This window comes from Oncorhynchus gorbuscha, linkage group LG05, assembly GCF_021184085.1.
Source record: "Oncorhynchus gorbuscha isolate QuinsamMale2020 ecotype Even-year linkage group LG05, OgorEven_v1.0, whole genome shotgun sequence".
Lineage (NCBI taxonomy): Eukaryota > Metazoa > Chordata > Actinopteri > Salmoniformes > Salmonidae > Oncorhynchus > Oncorhynchus gorbuscha.
In genome coordinates, this window is record NC_060177.1 from 69,964,609 (window position 1) to 69,988,844 (window position 24,236).

At 37.8% G+C, this 24,236-nt stretch overlaps 1 pseudogene; it reads left to right on the top strand.

The window, feature by feature from the left end:
• The window catches only part of LOC124036429, a 90,781-nt pseudogene that overhangs the window by 18,295 nt on the left and 48,250 nt on the right, over positions 1 to 24,236 (top strand).

The window sequence follows — 24,236 nt, forward strand, 5'->3', positions numbered from 1 at the left end:
CAGATATTATTGGTCACATACACATATTTATATTTATCAGATGTTATTGGTCACATACACATATTTATATTTATCAGATGTTATTGGTCACATACACATATTTATATTTATCAGATGTTATTGGTCACATACACATATTTATATTTATCAGATGTTATTGGTCACATACACATATTTATATTTATCAGATGTTATTGGTCACATACACATATTTATATTTATCAGATGTTATTGGTCACATACACATATTTATCAGATGTTATTGGTCACATACACATATTTATCAGATATTATTGGTCACATACACATATTTACAGATGTTATTGGTTATATTTATCAGATGTTATTGGTCACATACACATATTTATATTTATCAGATGTTATTGGTCACATACACATATTTATCAGATGTTATTGGTCACATACACATATTTATCAGATATTATTGGTCACATACACATATTTTGGTCACATACACATATTTATCAGATATTATTGGTCACATACACATATTTATCAGATGTTATTGGTCACATACACATACACATATTTATCAGATGTTATTGGTCACATACACATATTTATCAGATGTTATTGGTCACATACACATATTTATCAGATGTTATTGGTCACATACACATATTTATCAGATGTTATTGGTCACATACACATATTTATATTTATCAGATGTTATTGGTCACATACACATATTTATATTTATCAGATGTTATTGGTCACATACACATATTTATATTTATCAGATGTTATTGGTCACATACACATATTTATCAGATGTTATTGGTCACATACACATATTTATATTTATTGGTCACATACACATATTTATATTTATCAGATGTTATTGGTCACATACACATATTTATATTTATCAGATGTTATTGGTCACATACACATATTTATCAGATGTTATTGGTCACATACACATATTTATCAGATGGTCACATTATTTTGGTCACATACACATATTTATCAGATGTTATTGGATGTTATTGGTCACATACACATATTTATCAGATGTTATTGGTCACATACACATATTTATCAGATGTTATTGGTCACATACACATATTTATCAGATGTTATTGGTCACATACACATATTTATCAGATGTTATTGGTCACATACACATATTTATCAGATATTATTGGTCACATACACATATTTATATTTATCAGTTGTCACATACACATATTTAGTCACATACACATATTTATCAGTTATTGGTCACATACACATATTTATATTTATCAGATGTTATTGGTCACATACACATATTTATCAGATGTTATTGGTCACATACACATATTTATCAGATGTTATTGGTCACATACACATATTTATCAGATGTTATTGGTCACATACACATATTTATCAGATATTATTGGTCACATACACATATTTATATTTATCAGATGTTATTGGTCACATACACATATTTATCAGATGTTATTGGTCACATACACATATTTATCAGATGTTATTGGTCACATACATATTTACATATTTATATTTATCAGATGTTATTGGTCACATACACATATTTATATATTTACAGATGTTATATTTATCAGATGTTATTGGTCACATACACATATTTATATTTATCACATATTTATATTTATCATATTTCACATATATTTATCAGATATTATTGGTCACATACACATATTTATATTTATCAGATGTTATTGGTCACATACACATATTTATCAGATGTTATTGGTCACATACACATATTTATCAGATATTATTGGTCACATACACATATTTATCAGATGTTATTGGTCACATACACATATTTATCAGATGTTATTGGTCACATACACATATTTATCAGATGTTATTGGTCACATACACATATTTATCAGATGTTATTGGTCACATACACATATTTATCAGATGTTATTGGTCACATACACATATTTATCAGATGTTATTGGTCACATACACATATTTATCAGATGTTATTGGTCACATACACATATTTATCAGATATTATTGGTCACATACACATATTTATATTTATCAGATGTTATTGGTCACATACACATATTTATCAGATATTATTGGTCACATACACATATTTATCAGATATTATTGGTCACATACACATATTTATCAGATATTATTGGTTATATTTATCAGATGTTATTGGTCACATACACATATTTATCAGATATTATTGGTCACATACACATATTTATATTTATCAGATGTTATTGGTCACATACACATATTTATCAGATGTTATTGGTCACATACACATATTTATCAGATGTTATTGGTCACATACACATATTTATATTTATCAGATGTTATTGGTCACATACACATATTTATCAGATGTTATTGGTCACATACACATATTTATCAGATGTTATTGGTCACATACACATATTTATATTTATCAGATGTTATTGGTCACATACACATATTTATCAGATGTTATTGGTCACATACACATATTTATCAGATGTTATTGGTCACATACAAATATTTATCAGATGTTATTGGTCATCAGATGTTATACACATATTTATCAGATGTTATTGGTCACATACACATATTTATCAGATATTATTGGTCACATACACATATTTATCAGATGTTATTGGTCACATACACATATTTATATTTATCAGATGTTATTGGTCACATACACATATTTATATTTATCAGATGTTATTGGTCACATACACATATTTATCAGATGTTATTGGGCACATACACATATTTATCAGATGTTATTGGTCACATACACATATTTATCAGATGTTATTGGTCACATACACATATTTATATTTATTATTATTATTATTATTATTATATTATTATCAGATGTTATTGGTCACATACACATATTTATCAGATGTTATTGGTCACATACACATATTTGTCAGATGTTATTGGTCACATACACATATTTAACAGATATTATTGGTCACATACACATATTTATCAGATGTTATTGGTCACATACACATATTTAACAGATGTTATTGGTCACATACACATATTTAACAGATGTTATTGGTCACATACACATATTTAACAGTTGTTATTGGTCACATACACATATTTATCAGATGTTATTGGTCACATACACATATTTATATTTATCAGATGTTATTGGTCACATACACATATTTATCAGATGTTATTGGTCACATACACATATTTATCAGATATTATTGGTCACATACACATATTTATATTTATCATATTTATATTTAGATGTTATTGGTCACATACACATATTTATCAGATGTTATTGGTCACATACACATATTTATCAGATATTATTGGTCACATACACATATTTATATTTATCAGATGTTATTGGTCACATACACATATTTATATTTATCAGATGTTATTGGTCACATACACATATTTATCAGATGTTATTGGTCACCTACACATATTTATCAGATATTATTGGTCACATACATATATTTATATTTATCAGATGTTATTGGTCACATACACATATTTATCAGATGTTATTGGTCACATACACATATTTATCAGATGTTATTGGTCACATACACATATTTAACAGATATTATTGGTCACATACACATATTTATCAGATGTTATTGGTCACATACACATATTTAACAGATGTTATTGGTCACATACACATATTTAACAGATGTTATTGGTCACATACACATATTTAACAGTTGTTATTGGTCACATACACATATTTATCAGATGTTATTGGTCACATACACATATTTATATTTATCAGATGTTATTGGTCACATACACATATTTATCAGATGTTATTGGTCACATACACATATTTATCAGATATTATTGGTCACATACACATATTTATATTTATCAGATGTTATTGGTCACATACACATATTTATCAGATATTATTGGTCACATACACATATTTATATTTATCAGATGTTATTGGTCACATACACATATTTATATTTATCAGATGTTATTGGTCACATACACATATTTATCAGATGTTATTGGTCACATACACATATTTAACAGATATTATTGGTCACATACACATATTTATCAGATGTTATTGGTCACATACACATATTTAACAGATGTTATTGGTCACATACACATATTTAACAGATGTTATTGGTCACATACACATATTTAACAGTTGTTATTGGTCACATACACATATTTATCAGATGTTATTGGTCACATACACATATTTATATTTATCAGATGTTATTGGTCACATACACATATTTATCAGATGTTATTGGTCACATACACATATTTATCAGATATTATTGGTCACATACACATATTTATATTTATCAGATGTTATTGGTCACATACACATATTTATCAGATATTATTGGTCACATACACATATTTATATTTATCAGATGTTATTGGTCACATACACATATTTATCAGATGTTATTGGTCACATACACATATTTATCAGATATTATTGGTCACATACACATATTTATCAGATGTTATTGGTCACATACACATATTTATATTTATCAGATGTTATTGGTCACATACACATATTTATATTTATCAGATGTTATTGGTCACATACACATATTTATCAGATGTTATTGGTCACATACACATATTTATCAGATGTTATTGGTCACATACACATATTTATCAGATGTTATTGGTCACATACACATATTTATATTTATCAGATGTTATTGGTCACATACACATATTTATATTTATCAGATGTTATTGGTCACATACACATATTTATCAGATGTTATTGGTCACATACACATATTTATCAGATGTTATTGGTCACATACACATATTTATCAGATGTTATTGGTCACATACACATATTTATCAGATATTATTGGTCACATACACATATTTATATTTATCAGATGTTATTGGTCACATACACATATTTATCAGATGTTATTGGTCACATACACATATTTATCAGATATTATTGGTCACATACACATATTTATCAGATGTTATTGGTCACATACACATATTTATCAGATGTTATTGGTCACATACACATATTTATCAGATGTTATTGGTCACATACACATATTTATCAGATGTTATTGGTCACATACACATATTTATCAGATGTTATTGGTCACATACACATATTTATCAGATGTTATTGGTCACATACACATATTTATCAGAAGTTATTGGTCACATACACATATTTATCAGATATTATTGGTCACATACACATATTTATATTTATCAGATGTTATTGGTCACACACATATTTATCAGATATTATTGGTCACATACACATATTTATATTTATCAGATGTTATTGGTCACATACACATATTTATCAGATGTTATTGGTCACATACACATATTTATCAGATGTTATTGGTCACATACACATATTTATCAGATGTTATTGGTCACATACACATATTTATCAGATATTATTGGTCACATACACATATTTATATTTATCAGATGTTATTGGTCACATACACATATTTATCAGATATTATTGGTCACATACACATATTTATATTTATCAGATATTATTGGTCACATACACATATTTATCAGATATTATTGGTCACATACACATATTTATCAGATGTTATTGGTCACATACACATATTTATATTTATCAGATATTATTGGTCACATACACATATTTATCAGATGTTATTGGTCACATACACATATTTATCAGATGTTATTGGTCACATACACATATTTATCAGATGTTATTGGTCACATACACATATTTATATTTATCAGATGTTATTGGTCACATACACATATTTATCAGATATTATTGGTCACATACACATATTTATATTTATCAGATATTATTGGTCACATACACATATTTATCAGATATTATTGGTCACATACACATATTTATCAGATGTTATTGGTCACATACACATATTTATATTTATCAGATATTATTGGTCACATACACATATTTATCAGATGTTATTGGTCACATACACATATTTATATTTATCAGATATTATTGGTCACATACACATATTTATCAGATGTTATTGGTCACATACACATATTTATCAAATATTATTGGTCACATACACATATTTATCAGATGTTATTGGTCACATACACATATTTATCAGATGTTATTGGTCACATACACATATTTATCAGATGTTATTGGTCACATACACATATTTATCAGATGTTATTGGTCACATACACATATTTATATTTATCAGATGTTATTGGTCACATACACATATTTATCAGATGTTATTGGTCACATACACATATTTATCAGATGTTATTGGTCACATACACATATTTAACAGATGTTATTGGTCACATACACATATTTATATTTATCAGATGTTATTGGTCACCTACACATATTTATCAGATGTTATTGGTCACATACACATATTTATATTTATCAGATGTTATTGGTCACATACACATATTTATCAGATGTTATTGGTCACATACACATATTTATATTTATCAGATGTTTTTGGTCACATACACATATTTATATTTATCAGATGTTATTGGTCACATACACATATTTATCAGATGTTATTGGTCACATACACATATTTATATTTATCAGATGTTATTGGTCACATACACATATTTATCAGATGTTATTGGTCACATACACATATTTATCAGATGTTATTGGTCACATACACATATTTAACAGATGTTATTGGTCACATACACATATTTATATTTATCAGATGTTATTGGTCACCTACACATATTTATCAGATGTTATTGGTCACATACACATATTTATATTTATCAGATGTTATTGGTCACATACACATATTTATATTTATCAGATGTTTTTGGTCACATACACATATTTATATTTATCAGATGTTATTGGTCACATACACATATTTATCAGATGTTTTTGGTCACATACACATATTTATATTTATCAGATGTTATTGGTCACATACACATATTTATATTTATCAGATGTTATTGGTCACATACACATATTTATCAGATGTTATTGGTGACATACACATATTTATCAGATGTTATTGGTCACATACACATATTTAACAGATATTATTGGTCACATACACATATTTATATTTATCAGATGTTATTGGTCACATACACATATTTATCAGATGTTATTGGTCACATACACATATTTATATTTATCAGATGTTATTGGTCACATACACATATTTATCAGATGTTATTGGTCACATACTCATATTTATATTTATCAGATGTTATTGGTCACATACACATATTTATATTTATCAGATGTTATTGGTCACATACACATATTTATCAGATGTTTTTGGTCACATACACATATTTATATTTATCAGATGTTATTGGTCACATACACATATTTATCAGATGTTTTTGGTCACATACACATATTTATCAGATGTTATTGGTCACATACACATATTTATCAGATGTTATTGGTCACATACACATATTTATCAGATATTATTGGTCACATACACATATTTATATTTGTCAGATGTTATTGGTCACATACACATATTTATCAGATATTATTGGTTACATACACATATTTATCAGATGTTATTGGTCACATACACATATTTATCAGATGTTATTGGTCACATACACATATTTAACAGATGTTATTGGTTACATACACATATTTAACAGATGTTATCGGTCACATACACATATTTATCAGATGTTATTGCAGGAGCAGTGACATGTTTGTGTCCCTAGCTCCAACAGCACAGTGGTATCTAACAATTCACAACAATAGACACAAATCTAAAAGTAAAATAATCAAATGAAGAAATATCTATATACATATTTCCCGCGACAGAGGAACCCTACTGGGCCAATCTCTGGGAGTGGTATGGTAAATAGCAGTGTGACTGCCCCTGTTGATCTGGCGGCCTGTGCTTTCTCAGTCTCGTCAGTGGTGGTCAGGTGAGGTGGAGTGTGAGGGCCTTGGTATGCACACAGGTCTTCACTGATCCTCATCACCACTGACAGGGTGGCTTGGGCTCTGCTCTACAGACTCTCTGACAGACAGACACTGGACACACACACACCCACAACCCACTGTGTGTGTGTGAGAGAGAGCATGAGTGAGAGAACATGTGTGTGTGCGTGCGTGCGTGCGTGTGTGCGTGCATACGTACGTACTTTGTATTTAGAGGTGTGTGATCACCCAACTCATGCCCTGCATGAAACACAAAGCAGCATCAATATCTTGAGAGTCTGTCAGGAGTCTTGACAAGCCACTGGCAGGGCCTGACTCTGAGTTCACATAACAGAAGCAGAGTTCTAAAATATAAACTGCAGAATGGGATCCAATAGGAGAGTGGTACAGTATAACAGACGGGTTGAGACAGACAGGTTTTCATATTAAATCGCAGAAGATGGTTATTTAACAACACCTAACCCGAGTGTCCTCTGTAATACAGCTCAGCGAAGTTCATCTAAATAAGGTTCTCTGTAAAAAAAGAACAGTCCAAGACAAAGCAGTAACACAGGACCCTGCTACTATAAACAATGATAAATAACACAGGACCCTGCTACTATAGACAATGATAAATAACACAGGACCCTGCTACTATAGGCAATGATAAATAACACAGGACCCTGCTACTATAGACAATGATAAATAACACAGGACCCTGCTACTATAGACAATGATAAATAACACAGGACCCTGCTACTAGAGACAATGATAAATAACACAGGACCCTGCTACTATAGACAATGATAAATAACACAGGACCCTGCTACTATAGACAATGATAAATAACACAGGACCCTGCTACTATAGATAATGATAAATAACACAGGACTCTGCTACTATAGATAATGATAAATAACACAGGACTCTGCTACTATAGACAATGATAAATAACACAGGACCCTGCTACTATAGACAATGATAAATAACACAGGACCCTGCTACTATAGACAATGATAAATAACACAGGACCCTGCTACTATAGACAATGATAAATAACACAGGACCCTGCTACTATAGACAATGATAAATAACACAGGACTCTGCTACTATAGACAATGATAAATAACACAGGACCCTGCTACTATAGACAATGATAAATAACACAGGACCCTGCTACTAGAGACAATGATAAATAACACAGGACCCTGCTACTATAGACAATGATAAATAACACAGGACCCTGCTACTATAGACAATGATAAATAACACAGGACCCTGCTACTATAGACAATGATAAATAACACAGGACCCTGCTACTATAGACAATGATAAATAACACAGGACTCTGCTACTATAGACAATGATAAATAACACAGGACTCTGCTACTATAGATAATGATAAATAACACAGGACCCTGCTACTATAGACAATGATAAATAACACAGGACTCTGCTACTATAGATAATGATAAATAACACAGGACTCTGCTACTATAGACAATGATAAATAACACAGGACCCTGCTACTATAGACAATGATAAATAACACAGGACCCTGCTACTATAGACAATGATAAATAACACAGGACCCTGCTACTATAGACAATGATAAATAACACAGGACTCTGCTACTATAGACAATGATAAATAACACAGGACTCTGCTACTATAGACAATGATAAATAACACAGGACCCTGCTACTATAGACAATGATAAATAACACAGGACCCTGCTACTATAGACAATGATAAATAACACAGGACTCTGCTACTATAGACAATGATAAATAACACAGGACTCTGCTACTATAGACAATGATAAATAACACAGGACCCTGCTCCTATAGACAATGATAAATAACACAGGACCCTGCTTCTATAGACAATGATAAATAACACAGGACTCTGCTACTATAGACAATGATAAATAACACAGGACCCTGCTACTATAGACAATGATAAATAACACAGGACCCTGCTACTATAGACAATGATAAATAACACAGGACTCTGCTACTAGAGACAATGATAAATAACACAGGACTCTGCTACTATAGACAATGATAAATAACACAGGACCCTGCTACTATAGACAATGATAAATAACACAGGACCCTGCTACTATAGATAATGATAAATAACACAGGACCCTGCTTCTATAGATAATGATAAATAACACAGGACCCTGCTACTATAGACAATGATAAATAACACAGGACTCTGCTACTATAGACAATGATAAATAACACAGGACTCTGCTACTATAGACAATGATAAATAACACAGGACCCTGCTACTATAGACAATGATAAATAACACAGGACCCTGCTACTATAGACAATGATAAATAACACAGGACTCTGCTACTATAGACAATGATAAATAACACAGGACCCTGCTACTATAGACAATGATAAATAACACAGGACCCTGCTACTATAGACAATGATAAATAACACAGGACCCTGCTACTATAGACAATGATAAATAACACAGGACCCTGCTACTATAGACAATGATAAATAACACAGGACCCTGCTACTATAGATAATGATAAATAACACAGGACTCTGCTACTATAGATAATGATAAATAACACAGGACCCTGCTACTATAGACAATGATAAATAACACAGGACCCTGCTACTATAGACAATGATAAATAACACAGGACCCTGCTACTATAGACAATGATAAATAACACAGGACCCTGCTACTATAGACAATGATAAATAACACAGGACCCTGCTACTATAGATAATGATAAATAACACAGGACCCTGCTACTATAGATAATGATAAATAACACAGGACCCTGCTACTAGAGACAATGATAAATAACACAGGACCCTGCTACTATAGACAATGATAAATAACACAGGACTCTGCTACTATAGATAATGATAAATAACACAGGACCCTGCTACTATAGATAATGATAAATAACACAGGACCCTGCTTCTATAGACAATGATAAATAACACAGGACCCTGCTACTATAGATAATGATAAATAACACAGGACCCTGCTTCTATAGACAATGATAAATAACACAGGACCCTGCTACTATAGACAATGATAAATAACACAGGACCCTGCTACTATAGACAATGATAAATAACACAGGACCCTGCTACTAGAGACAATGATAAATAACACAGGACCCTGCTACTATAGACAATGATAAATAACACAGGACCCTGCTACTAGAGACAATGATAAATAACACAGGACCCTGCTACTATAGACAATGATAAATAACACAGGACCCTGCTACTAGAGACAATGATAAATAACACAGGACTCTGCTACTATAGATAATGATAAATAACACAGGACCCTGCTACTATAGACAATGATAAATAACACAGGACTCTGCTACTATAGATAATGATAAATAACACAGGACCCTGCTACTATAGATAATGATAAATAACACAGGACTCTGCTACTATAGATAATGATAAATAACACAGGACCCTGCTACTATAGACAATGATAAATAACACAGGACTCTGCTACTATAGATAATGATAAATAACACAGGACCCTGCTACTATAGACAATGATAAATAACACAGGACTCTGCTACTATAGATAATGATAAATAACACAGGACCCTGCTACTATAGACAATGATAAATAACACAGGACTCTGCTACTATAGATAATGATAAATAACACAGGACCCTGCTACTATAGACAATGATAAATAACACAGGACTCTGCTACTATAGATAATGATAAATAACACAGGACCCTGCTACTATAGACAATGATAAATAACACAGGACCCTGCTACTATAGATAATGATAAATAACACAGGACCCTGCTACTATAGACAATGATAAATAACACAGGACTCTGCTACTATAGACAATGATAAATAACACAGGACTCTGCTACTATAGATAATGATAAATAACACAGGACCCTGCTACTATAGACAATGATAAATAACACAGGACTCTGCTACTATAGATAATGATAAATAACACAGGACCCTGCTACTAGAGACAATGATAAATAACACAGGACTCTGCTACTATAGATAATGATAAATAACACAGGACCCTGCTACTATAGACAATGATAAATAACACAGGACTCTGCTACTATAGATAATGATAAATAACACAGGACCCTGCTACTATAGACAATGATAAATAACACAGGACTCTGCTACTATAGATAATGATAAATAACACAGGACCCTGCTACTATAGATAATGATAAATAACACAGGACCCTGCTTCTATAGACAATGATAAATAACACAGGACCCTGCTACTATAGACAATGATAAATAACACAGGACCCTGCTACTATAGACAATGATAAATAACACAGGACTCTGCTACTATAGATAATGATAAATAACACAGGACCCTGCTACTATAGACAATGATAAATAACACAGGACTCTGCTACTATAGATAATGATAAATAACACAGGACCCTGCTACTATAGACAATGATAAATAACACAGGACCCTGCTACTATAGACAATGATAAATAACACAGGACTCTGCTACTATAGATAATGATAAATAACACAGGACTCTGCTACTATAGATAATGATAAATAACACAGGACTCTGCTACTATAGACAATGATAAATAACACAGGACTCTGCTACTATAGATAATGATAAATAACACAGGACCCTGCTACTAGAGACAATGATAAATAACACAGGACCCTGCTACTAGAGACAATGATAAATAACACAGGACCCTGCTACTATAGACAATGATAAATAACACAGGACTCTGCTACTATAGACAATGATAAATAACACAGGACTCTGCTACTATAGACAATGATAAATAACACAGGACCCTGCTACTAGAGACAATGATAAATAACACAGGCAAGAGGGGTACTGAAAAATTAACAATCCATATAAAAGGATCATTGGTCAGAAGCCAGCCAATGAGCCAAACAGGATAAGCAGAGTCACCTTGAATCAGCGGTGTCATTTTGCCCAGTAAAATTGCATTATGGGAGTTGGAGCCTGGGCGGTGATTTGTGGCCTCCTGACAGGGCTTCATTGTTCATTAGGCCCTATAGAGAGCAGCTCAGAGACACACTGGATGGATGACCTCAAAGACACCCTTAGTCTCTCACACACCCTCATTCTCTCTCACACACACACACGCACGCACGCACGCACGCACGCACGCACGCACACACACACACACACACACACACACACACACACACACACACACACACACACACACACACACACACACACACACACACACACACACACACACACACACACACACACACACACACACAATCTCACTCACACACATAATCATCCGTGGGCTATGTTAATCAAAAATACTACAATTTCATCATTTATATATGACAAAATAAGGATACACACCTGTCTCCAGCAGAATCAGCCTTCTTCCATTGGAGGATTTAGTAAATCCTTGGTTGACAGTTTCCAATATACCTCCTCTTCCCACCAATCTGTAATGTATATTTTATGCAAGCTGTAATATGAGAGTGCAGCCAGGGAGATGAAGTAAATCTGTGATATAATGTAGGTCTTAGTTTACACTTTGATCACACACAATAAATCATGTCACATTGCAGGGATATGTTGGGGTCTCCACCAGCCAACCCAAGCCAGCCCACTATGTGTGTGCCCTAATTAATGTGTATGAAATCAGTGACCATGCCAAGTCAATTTCCTTCCAACACCCACTGTTTGTGTGTGTGTGTGTTGCTGACACTGGTCATTTGCCTTCAGTTTTCCTGTGAATCCTCCCCTTGCATGGATTAAAGGATGACACTAAGGTTCTGCTTGGGTCGCCACATCCACCGTAATATACCAGCGCTTTATCAAAGACACATTTATTTGGGCCAGAACCTTGTTTATTAGTTCCTTCTCCAACACAAATTAATATGATTCGGCACATTTCCTATCTCTGTTTAAGGCCTGAGACTGGTGTCGACTCATGAAATATAGAACAGGAGAGCTCTCCCGGGAATTGAATGTACTTTGTGAATATAAACTGAGAGTAATATGCCAAAGCCATTTTCTTCACATCACTCAAAGAAATGATCAAAAGGAAAGGGAGCAGGCAGGCAGGACGGTGAGTGAATGTTTAAGATAGTTTGGTGTCTGCTGTTTCTGCATCATTGTCTGGTTATGAATGTAGCTGTGGAATTCACCTTATCTGACTGGAACCTTTCTGTCTCTTCCCCTGTCTTTCTCTCTCCCCTGTCTCTTTCTCTCTCTCCCCTGTCTTTCTGTCTCTCCCCTGTCTCTTTCTCTCCACTGTCTTTCTCTCTCCCCCTGTCTTTCTCTCCCCCTGTCTTTCTGTCTCTCCCCCTGTCTTTTTGTCTCTCTCCGTCTTTCTCTCTCTCCCCCTGTCTTTCTGTCTCTCCCCCTGTCTTTCTGTCTCTCCCCCTGTCTTTCTGTCTCTCCCCTGTCTCTTTCTCTCCCCCTGTCTTTCTGTCTCTCCCCCTGTCTTTCTGTCTCTCCCCTGTCTCTTTCTCTCCACTGTCTTTCTCTCTCCCCCTGTCTTTCTCTCCCCTGTCTTTCTCTCTCTCCCCCTGTCTTTTTCTCTCTCCCCTGTCTTTCTCTCTCTCCCCCTGTCTTTCTGTCTCTCCCCCTGTCTTTCTGTCTCTCCCCTGTCTCTTTCTCTCCACTGTCTTTCTCTCTCCCCTGTCTTTCTCTCCCCCTGTCTTTCTCTCTCTCCCCCTGTCTTTCTCTCTCTTCCCTGTCTTTCTCTCTCTCCCCCTGTCTTTTTGTCTCTCCCCTGTCTCTTTCTCTCCACTGTCTTTCTCTCTCCCCCTGTCTTTCTCTCCCCTGTCTTTCTCTCCCCCTGTCTTTTTGTCTCTCTTCTTTCTCTCTCCCCCTGTCTTTTTGTCTCTCTCCCCCTGTCTTTCTCTCTCTCCCCTGTCTTTCTGTCTCTCCCCTGTCTTTTTGTCTCTCCCCTGTCTCTTTCTCTCCACTGTCTTTCTCTCTCCCCCTGTCTTTCTCTCCCCTGTCTTTCTCTCTCTCCCCCTGTCTTTTTGTCTCTCTCCGTCTTTCTCTCTCCCCCTGTCTTTCTGTCTCTCCCCCTGTCTTTCTCTCTCTCCCCCTGTCTTTCTGTCTCTCCCCCTGTCTTTCTGTCTCTCCCCTGTCTTTCTGTCTCTCCCTGTCTTTCTGTCTCTCCCCCTGTCTTTCTCTCTCTCCACTGTCTCTCTCTCCCCCTGTCTTTCTCTCCCCCTGTCTTTCTCTCCCCCTGTCTTTCTCTCTCTCCCCCTGTCTTTGTCTCTCCACTGTCTTTCTCTCTCCCCCTGTCTTTCTCTCCACCTGTCTTTCTCTCTCTTCCCCTGTCTTTCTCTCTCCCCCTGTCTTTCTCTCCCCCTGTCTTTCTCTCTCTCCCCCTGTCTTTCTCTCTCTCCACTGTCTCTCTCTCCCCCTGTCTTTCTCTCCCCCTGTCTTTCTCTCTCTCCCCCTGTCTCTTTTTCTCCCTCCTCCTGTCTTTCTGCCCCCCTCTTTTTGTCTCCCCCTGTCTTTCTGTCTCCACTGTCTCTTTCTTTCTCTCTCCCTGTCTTTCTGTCTCTCCCCCTCTCTTTTCCCTCGTCTTTCCATCTCCCCCTCTCTGTTTCTCTCACCCCGTATTTCTTTCCCCCCTTCTCTTTGTCTATTTGTCCCACAGCCGGACCAATGAACACCACAGCCAGTGAGGGTATCTTCCTGTGGTGACTGCAGAGTCCAGGGTTTTCCCCCGTTGCATCTTCAGATCCACCACTCTGCTCTGCTCCCAAACCCCGCCACCAGCTTACATCCATCTCCCTCCTACCCTTCCTACCCCTCTGTACTTCCACCCCTGAACCTCCATCAGACTAAAAAATGGACGACAGCTACGATAACAGGACTTCCTTAGTGAAGGGGGCCAAGGACATTGCCAAGGAGGCCAAGCGGCACGCCGTGAAAAAGGTCAACAAGGTCGTGGACAGCGCCACAGACGAGTACTCCCAGCGCAAATACAGCCGGTTTGAGGACGAGGTAGACGAGGGGGACGACTTTTACCATAATCCCCTGAGGCAGGACGGAGGCTACAATGACAATGACCAGGCCAGTGATGCCAGCGATGCCACAGAGGGCCATGATGACGAAGATGAGATTTACGAGGGGGAGTACCAGGGGATCCCAGCGGCTGGAGACAGGAAGGCCAGGGAGGGGGCAGGTGGCTCTGGGGCAGCCCGTCACAGACAGCCTGAGAGAACGTAAGGAGCTGGAGAAGGAGAGGCAGGCGGACGAGGAAGAACTGGCCCAGCAGTATGAGCTGATCATCCAGGAGTGTGGCCATGGCAGGTTCCAGTGGCAGCTGTTCCTGGTGCTGGGCCTGGCCCTCATGTCGGATGGGGTGGAGGTGTTCGTGGTGGGGTTCGTTCTGCCCAGTGCCGAGACGGACATGTGTGCTCTGGGTGGCTCCAACTCCAGATCTGGATGGCTAGGTAAGGGGTTTGGCGTTTGGAGTGCGTGTGTGCATGTGTGTGTGTTCATTTGTGTGTAAAACATCAAATCAAACTTTACTGGCCACATACACATATTTAGCAGATGTTATTGCGGGTGTAGCGAAATGCATGAGTGCTACAGTTGGATTGTGTAAGAAGAAGACAGGATTAAATTACTGTTGTCCACCTAGACTAGGCTCAAATCCCTGTCATTCGCGTGAAGAACAGATGGAAATACAGGGGGTGGAGATTGGGGTACCTTGTGAGAATTTGTCGGCAAGTGGGTAACCTGCCTCTACCATCCGTTCTACTGGACAACGGGCAATCACTGGAGAATAAACTGGATGATCTCTGTTCGAGACTATCGTACCAACAGAACATAAAAAACTATAATATCTTATGTTTCACCGACAACACGGATAATATACATCAGGCTGTGTTTTGTGCATCAACAGGATAGAACAGTTACATCTGGGAAGACGAGGGGTGGGTATGTGTCTATTTGTCAATAACAGCTGGTGCGCAATGTCTAATATTAAGGAAGTCTCGAGGTATTGCTTGCCTGAGGTAGAGTACCTAATGATAAGCTGTAGACTACACTATCTACCAAGAGAGTTTTCATCTAAATTTTTTGTAGCCGTCTATGTACCACCACAAACTGATGCTGGCACTAAAACTGCACTCAACAAGCTGTATAAGGTCATAAGAAAACAAGAAAATGTTAATCCAGAAGCGGCACTCCTAGTGGCTGGGGACTTTAATGCAGGCAAACTTAAATCCATATTACCTCATTTCTACCACCATGCCAATTTTCAACCAGAGGAAAAGAACTGTAGCCCACCTTTACTCCACACACAGAGACACATATAAAGCTTTCCCTTGCCCTCCATTTGACAAATCTGACCATAATTATATCCTCCTGATTCCTGCTTACTAGCAAAAACTAAAGCAGGAAGTACCAGTGACTCGCTCAATACGGAAGTGGTCAGATGACGCGGATGCTACGTTACAGGACTGTTTTGCTAGCACAGACTGGAATATGTTCCGGGAATCATCCAATGGCATTGAGGACCATCCTACCAATCCTCGACTTTGGCGATGTCATTTACAAAATAGCCTCCAATACCCTACTCAACAAATTGGATGCAGTCTATCACAGTGCAATCCGTTTTGTCACCAAAGCCCCATATACTACCCACCATTGCGACCTGTACGCTCTCGTTGGCTGGCCCTCGCTTCATACTCGTCGCCAAACCCACTGGCTCCATCTCATCTACAAGACCCTGCTAGGTAAAGTCCCCCCTTATCTCAGCTCGCTGGTCACCATAGCATCTCCCACCTGTAGCACACGCTCCAGCAGGTATATCTCTCTGGTCACCCCCAAAACCAATTCTTTCTTTGGCCGCCTCTCCTTCCAGTTCTCTGCTGCCAGTGACTGGAACGAACTGCAAAAATCTCTGAAACTGGAAACACTTATCTCCCTCACTAGCTTTAAGCACCAACTGTCAGAGCATCTTACAGATTACTGCACCTGTACATAGCCCACCTATAATTTAGCCCAAACAACTACCTTTTTCCCAACTGTATTTAATTTATTTATTTATTTTGCTCCTTTGCACCCCATTATTTTTATGTCTACTTTGCACATTCTTCCATTGCAAAACTACCATTCCAGTGTTTTACTTGCTATTTTGTATTTACTTTGCCACCATGGCCTTTTTTGCCTTTACCTCCCTTCTCACCTCATTTGCTCACACTGTATATAGACTTGTTTATACTGTATTATTGTCTGTATGTTTGTTTTACTCCATGTGTAACTCTGTGTCGTTGTATCTGTCGAACTGCTTTGCTTTATCTTGGCCAGGTCGCAATTGTAAATGAGAACTTGTTCTCAACTTGCCTACCTGGTTAAATAAAGGTGAAATAAATAAAACATACAACAACACAGAGTTACACACGGAATAAACAGAACATAGTCAATAATACAGTAGAACAAAAGAAAACAAAATTTTATATACAGTGAGTGCAAATGAGGTAAGATAAGATAAGGGAGTTAAGGCAATAAATAGTCCATGGTGGCGAAGTAAATACAATATAACAATTAAAAACTGTAATGGTAGATGTGCAGAAGATAACCAAAGGAGGAATTGGCTTTGGGGGTGACCAGAGAAATATACCTGCTGGAGCGCGTTCTACGAGTGGGTGCTGCTATGGTGACCAGTGAGCTGAGATAAGGCGGGGATTTACCTAGCAGAGACTTGTAGATGACCTGTAGCCAGTGGGTTTGGCAATGAGTATGAAGCGAGGGCCAACCAACAAGAGCGTACAGGTCGCAATGGTGGGTAGTGTATGTGGCTTTGGTGACAAAACGGATGGCACTGTGATAGACTACATCCAGTTTGTTGGGTAGAGTGTTGGAGGATATAGTAATGCAAGGTCTCTTTCATGATCACGTGAAACGTCAATTACTATGGAAATTCTGGGATGTGTTTTTCAATAATTTTAAAGGTAATTATGATGCAACTATGATGGTGATACGATATTGATTACAATTATCATGAATATTAAGGCTACACACTACATGTTACACACAGACACTCAACCATGCAAATTGGCGGGGTTATTATTTATTTGGACATCACACATTAGTCTTACTCTTATACAGACATTGTACACACACTCTCACCAAATCACATCCAATATCATACACATCAACCTACTCAGATTTACTACACACATAATATCTTGTCTCAATTTTCTAATATCTGTGGCATTGGCTCACAGGCAAAACAGGCAAGAGAATAAAACAAACATTGCTCGAACCTATTTCTTGAATTCTAAATATCAGACATTTAAAAGCTCTACTTTTGACTGTCATAATACCTCTGATGGCAATAACTTTACAAGCACTAATTGTGGTCAATTTAGACTGAGAATAGTATCTAGTTATGGTAAGTTGGAATAAAAGGTTAAAAACAAAGGTTAAAAAAGTTTTAATAGGTGAAAGAATTCGATCGGATCATCTAATTGGCCTTCACATAACTCTTATAGAATTTCCACGTGAACATTGGAAATTGAAACAGAGTTTACTGTAGGAAAACCTATTTTTAACTAAGACAAAATTATTTATAATTGAATTGTTCCAGTATAATATAGGTTCAGCAAATCCCTTTATTGTTTGGTATACCTTTAAATGTACATTCTGTCACGTTCTGACCTTAGTTCCTTTGTTTTGCCTTTGTTTTAGTATGGAATTGGGGTGGGCAGTCTATGTTATTTTTTCTATAATTTGGGATTTCTGTATTTGGGCTGGTATGGTTCTCAATCAGAGGCAGCTGTCATTCCTTGTCCCTGATTGAGAACCATACTTAGGTAGCCTGGTGCCATGAAGCCGGCTCAGCGCATCTGGTCTCCAGTGTGTCTCCTCGGGCCGGGGTACATGACACCAGCCCAGCCCCATGCATGGTGACCCCGGTTCGCCAGCACAGCCCAGTGCGGTCTATTCCACCTCGCCGCATTGGCCTGGCTACGGGGAGTATCCAGCCACGGTCCGGTCTATCCGGTGCACCAGGCCTCTGGTGGCAGCCCCCCGCACCAGGCTCTCTTCGTCTCCTCCCTACAGGTGCTCCCGCCTGTCCAGCGCTGCCAGAGTCTCCCGTCTGTCCTGAGCTGCCAGAGTCTCCCGTCTGTCCTGAGCTGCCAGAGTCGCCCGCCCGTCAGGAGCTGCCAGAGTCACCCGCCAGTCAGGAGCTGCCAGAGCTGCCGGTCAGTCAGAAGCTGCCAGAGCCGCCGGTCAGTCAGGAGCTGCCAGAGCCGCCGGTCAGTCAGGAGCTGCCAGAGCCGCCTGTCAGTCAGGAGCTGCCAAAGTCATCCGTTACTCCAGTGCTGCCGGAATCGCCCGTCACTCCGGCGCTGACGGAATCCCCTATAGGTTCAGGTTTTGAGTTGGGGTGGGCAGTCTATGTTCTTTTTTCTATAATTTGGGATTTCTGTGTTTGGCCTGGTATGGTTCTCAATCAGAGGTAGCTGTCATTCATTGTCCCTGATTGAGAATCATACGTAGGTAGCCTGGTTTCACCTTTGAGTTGTGGGTGATTATTTTCTGTTCTGTGTTTTGTGCATTCACCATACAGGACTGTTCCGTTTCGTTCGTTGTCGCTTTATTGTTTTCTGTTGAGTGTTCATTTATTCTATTAAATCAATATGGACACTTACCACGCTGCGCATTGGTCCTCCTCTTCTTCCATCACAGACGAGCATTACACATTCAGCGGTCCTTCAATATTCATGTAACAAGTGCACTGAGATTCCGGAAGCAAGTACAGGGAGTGAGTGTTTTGATAAATAAGCAAAACAATAAACACAAAACACAAACAACACACCGACATGAAACAGAGTCAATAACACCTGAGGAAAGAACCAATGGGAGTGACAGATATAGGGAAGATAATTCAAGGAGGTAATGGAGTCCAGGTGAGGCGCTGGTGTGCTTGAAGATGGTGACAGGTGTACGGGATATTCAGCAGCCTGATGACCTAGAGGCCGGAGGGAGTATATGTGTCAGTACCCCCTCCCCGATGCGTGGCTCCAGCCGCAGGACGCCAACAAAGGGGACGAACCCGGGGATCAGGAGCGGACCGGACAGGAAGGTCTGATTTCACTATTATGGAAACAAGACCCAGATGGCAAATATAAAGACCCAGTCTATGTGGAGGCCCCTTACACTTCAATGTTGTGATGCAAAAATACTAGCGAAATGCATAGCACTCAGAATTAAAAAGGTTTTACCAGGTATTGTTCATCCTGATCAGACAGGTTTTTTACATGGACGATACATTGGAGATAATATACGACAACTACTAGAAATAATAGAATATCATGAAACATCTAAGAAGCCAGGCCTGGTATTTATAGCAGATTTTGAAAGGCATTTGATAAAGTAAGACTGGATTTTATTTATAAATGCCTGGATTTTTTCAGTTTCTGTGATTCTCTTATAACATGGGTAAAAGTAATGTATAGCAACCCCAGGTGTAAAATAGTAAATAACAGCTACTTCTCAGAGTTTTGAATTGTCAAGAGGAGTTAAATAGGGGTGTCTGATGTCACCATATATATTCATTATGGCCATCGTAATGCTAGCTATTAACATCAGATCCAACAACAACATTAGCAGCCTCCAACTGCTCGTAAATACAACTAAAACTAAATGCGTGATCTTCAACCAATCGCTGCCTGCACCTGCCCTGGACGGTTCTGACTTAGAATTTGTGGACAACTACAAATACCCAGGTGTCTGGTTAGACTGTAAACTCTCCTTCCAGACTCACATCAAACATTTCCAATCCAAAGTTAAATCGAGAATTGGCTTCCTATTTCGCAACAAAGCATCCTTCACTCATGCTGCCAAACATACACTTGTAAAACTGACCATCCTACCGATCCGCGACTTCTGCGATGTCATTTACAAAATAGCCTCCAATACCCTACTCAATAAATTGGATGCAGTCTATCACAGTGCAATTCGTTTTGTCACCAAAGCCCCATATACTACCCACCACTACGACCTGTACGCTCTCGTTGGCTGGCCTTCACTTCATACTCGTCGCCAAACCCACTGGCTCCAGGTCATCTACAAGACCCTGCTAGGTAAAGTCCTCCCTTATCTCAGCTCGCTGGTCACCATAGCAGCACTTACCTGTAGCACACGCTCCAGCAGGTATATCTCTTGGGTTACCCCCAAAACCAATTATTCCTTTGGCCGCCTCTCCTTCCAGTTCTCTGCTGCCAATGACTGAAATGAACTACAAAAATCTCTGAAAATGGAAACACATCTCCCTCACTAGCTTTAAGCACCAGCTGTCAGAGCAGCTCACAGATTACTGCACCTGTACATAGCCCATCTATAATTTAGCCCAAACAACTACCCCTTCCCCTACTGTATTTATTTATTTTGCTCCTTTGCACCCCATTATTTCTATCTCTACCTTGCACATTCTTTCACTGCAAATCTACCATTCCAGTGTTTTACTTGCTATATTGTATTTACTTTACCAACATGGCATTTCTTTTGCCTTTACCTCCCTTATCTCACCTCATTTGCTCACATCGTATATAGACTTATTTTTCTACTGTATTATTGACTGTATGTTTGTTTTACTCCATGTGTAACTCTGTGTTGTTGTATGTGTCGAACTGCTTTGCTTTATCTTGGCCAGGTCGCAATTGTAAATGAGAACTTGTTGTCAACTTGCCTGCCTGGGTAATAAAGGTGAAATAAATCAAATCAAATAAATTAGAGGATTAGAAATCCAAGGCTTAAAAACAAAGGTGTCCATATATGCTGATGACTCAAGTTTTATATCAAGTCCGCAAGCTAGATCCCTGCAATGTCTCATTGAAGATCTAGATGACTTTTCTGTGCTCTCTGGACTAAAACCTCATTTTATTAAGTGTACAATATAACGTATTGGATCTTTAAAAAATACAACTTCTACATTACCCTGCAGTTTACCTATAAAATGGGCTGGTGTTGAAGTAGACATAGTTTGTATTCAAATCACAAAATATATAAATAAATCTCTCCACAATGAATTTCAATAGAAAACTTGTAAAAGTAGACAAGGTCCTGCAACCATGGAGAGGTCTATTTATGGAAAAATTGCCCTGATTAACTCCATAGTCATATGTCAGTTTATTCACTTACTTATGGTGCTCCTGATGATTTGTGTTTCCAAATCATATGATCCAAAAATATTTGATATGATCCAAACACACGAAGCCAGTCATGAAGAGGGCACGACAACACCTTTTCTCGCTCAGGAGACTGAAAAGACTTGGCATGGCTCCCCAGATCCTCAAAACGTTCTACAGCTGCACCATTGAGAGCATCCTGACCGGTTGCATCACCGCCTGGTATGGCAACTGCTCATGTAACAGTATAATTTTAAACCGTCCCCTCGCCCATACCCGGGCGCGAACCAGGGACCCTCTGCACACATCGACAACAGTCACCCTCGAAGCATCGTTACCCATCGCTCCACAAAAGCCGCGGCCCTTGCAGAGCAAGGGGAACTACTACTTCAAGGTCTCAGAGCAAGTGACGTAACCGATTGAAACGCTATTTAGCGCACACCGCTAACTAAGCTAGCCGTTTCACATCCGTTACACTCACCCCCCTTTTGACCTTCCTCCTTTTTCCGCAGCAACCATTAATCCGGGTCAACAGCATCAATGTAACAGTATAATTTTAAACCGTCCCCTCGCCCATACCGGGCGCGAACCAGGGACCTTCTGCACACATCAACAATAGTCACCCACGAAGCATCATTACCCATCGCTCCACAAAAGCCGCGGACCTTGCAGAGCAAGGGGAACTACTACTTCAAGGTCTCAGAGCAAGTGACGTCAACCGATTGAAACGCTATTTAGCGCACACCGCTAACTAAGCTAGCCGTTTCACATCCGTTACACTCAGCATATGAACGTAAGGCGCTACAGAGGGTAGTGCGTACAGGCCAAGCTCCCACTTTGTTTTTACACTGCTGCTACTCGCTGTTTATTATCTATTATCTAGTCATTATTTTATTATTATTTTTTTATTTCACCTTTATTTAACCAGGTAGGCTAGTTGAGAACAGGTTCTCATTTGCAACTGCGACCTGGCCAAGATAAAGCATAGCAGTGTGAACAGACAACAGAGTTACACATGGAGTAAACAATTAACAAGTCAATAACACAGAGAAAAAAGGGGAGTCTATATACAATGTGTGCAAAAGGCATGAGGAGGTAGGCGAATAATTACAATATTGCAGATTAACAC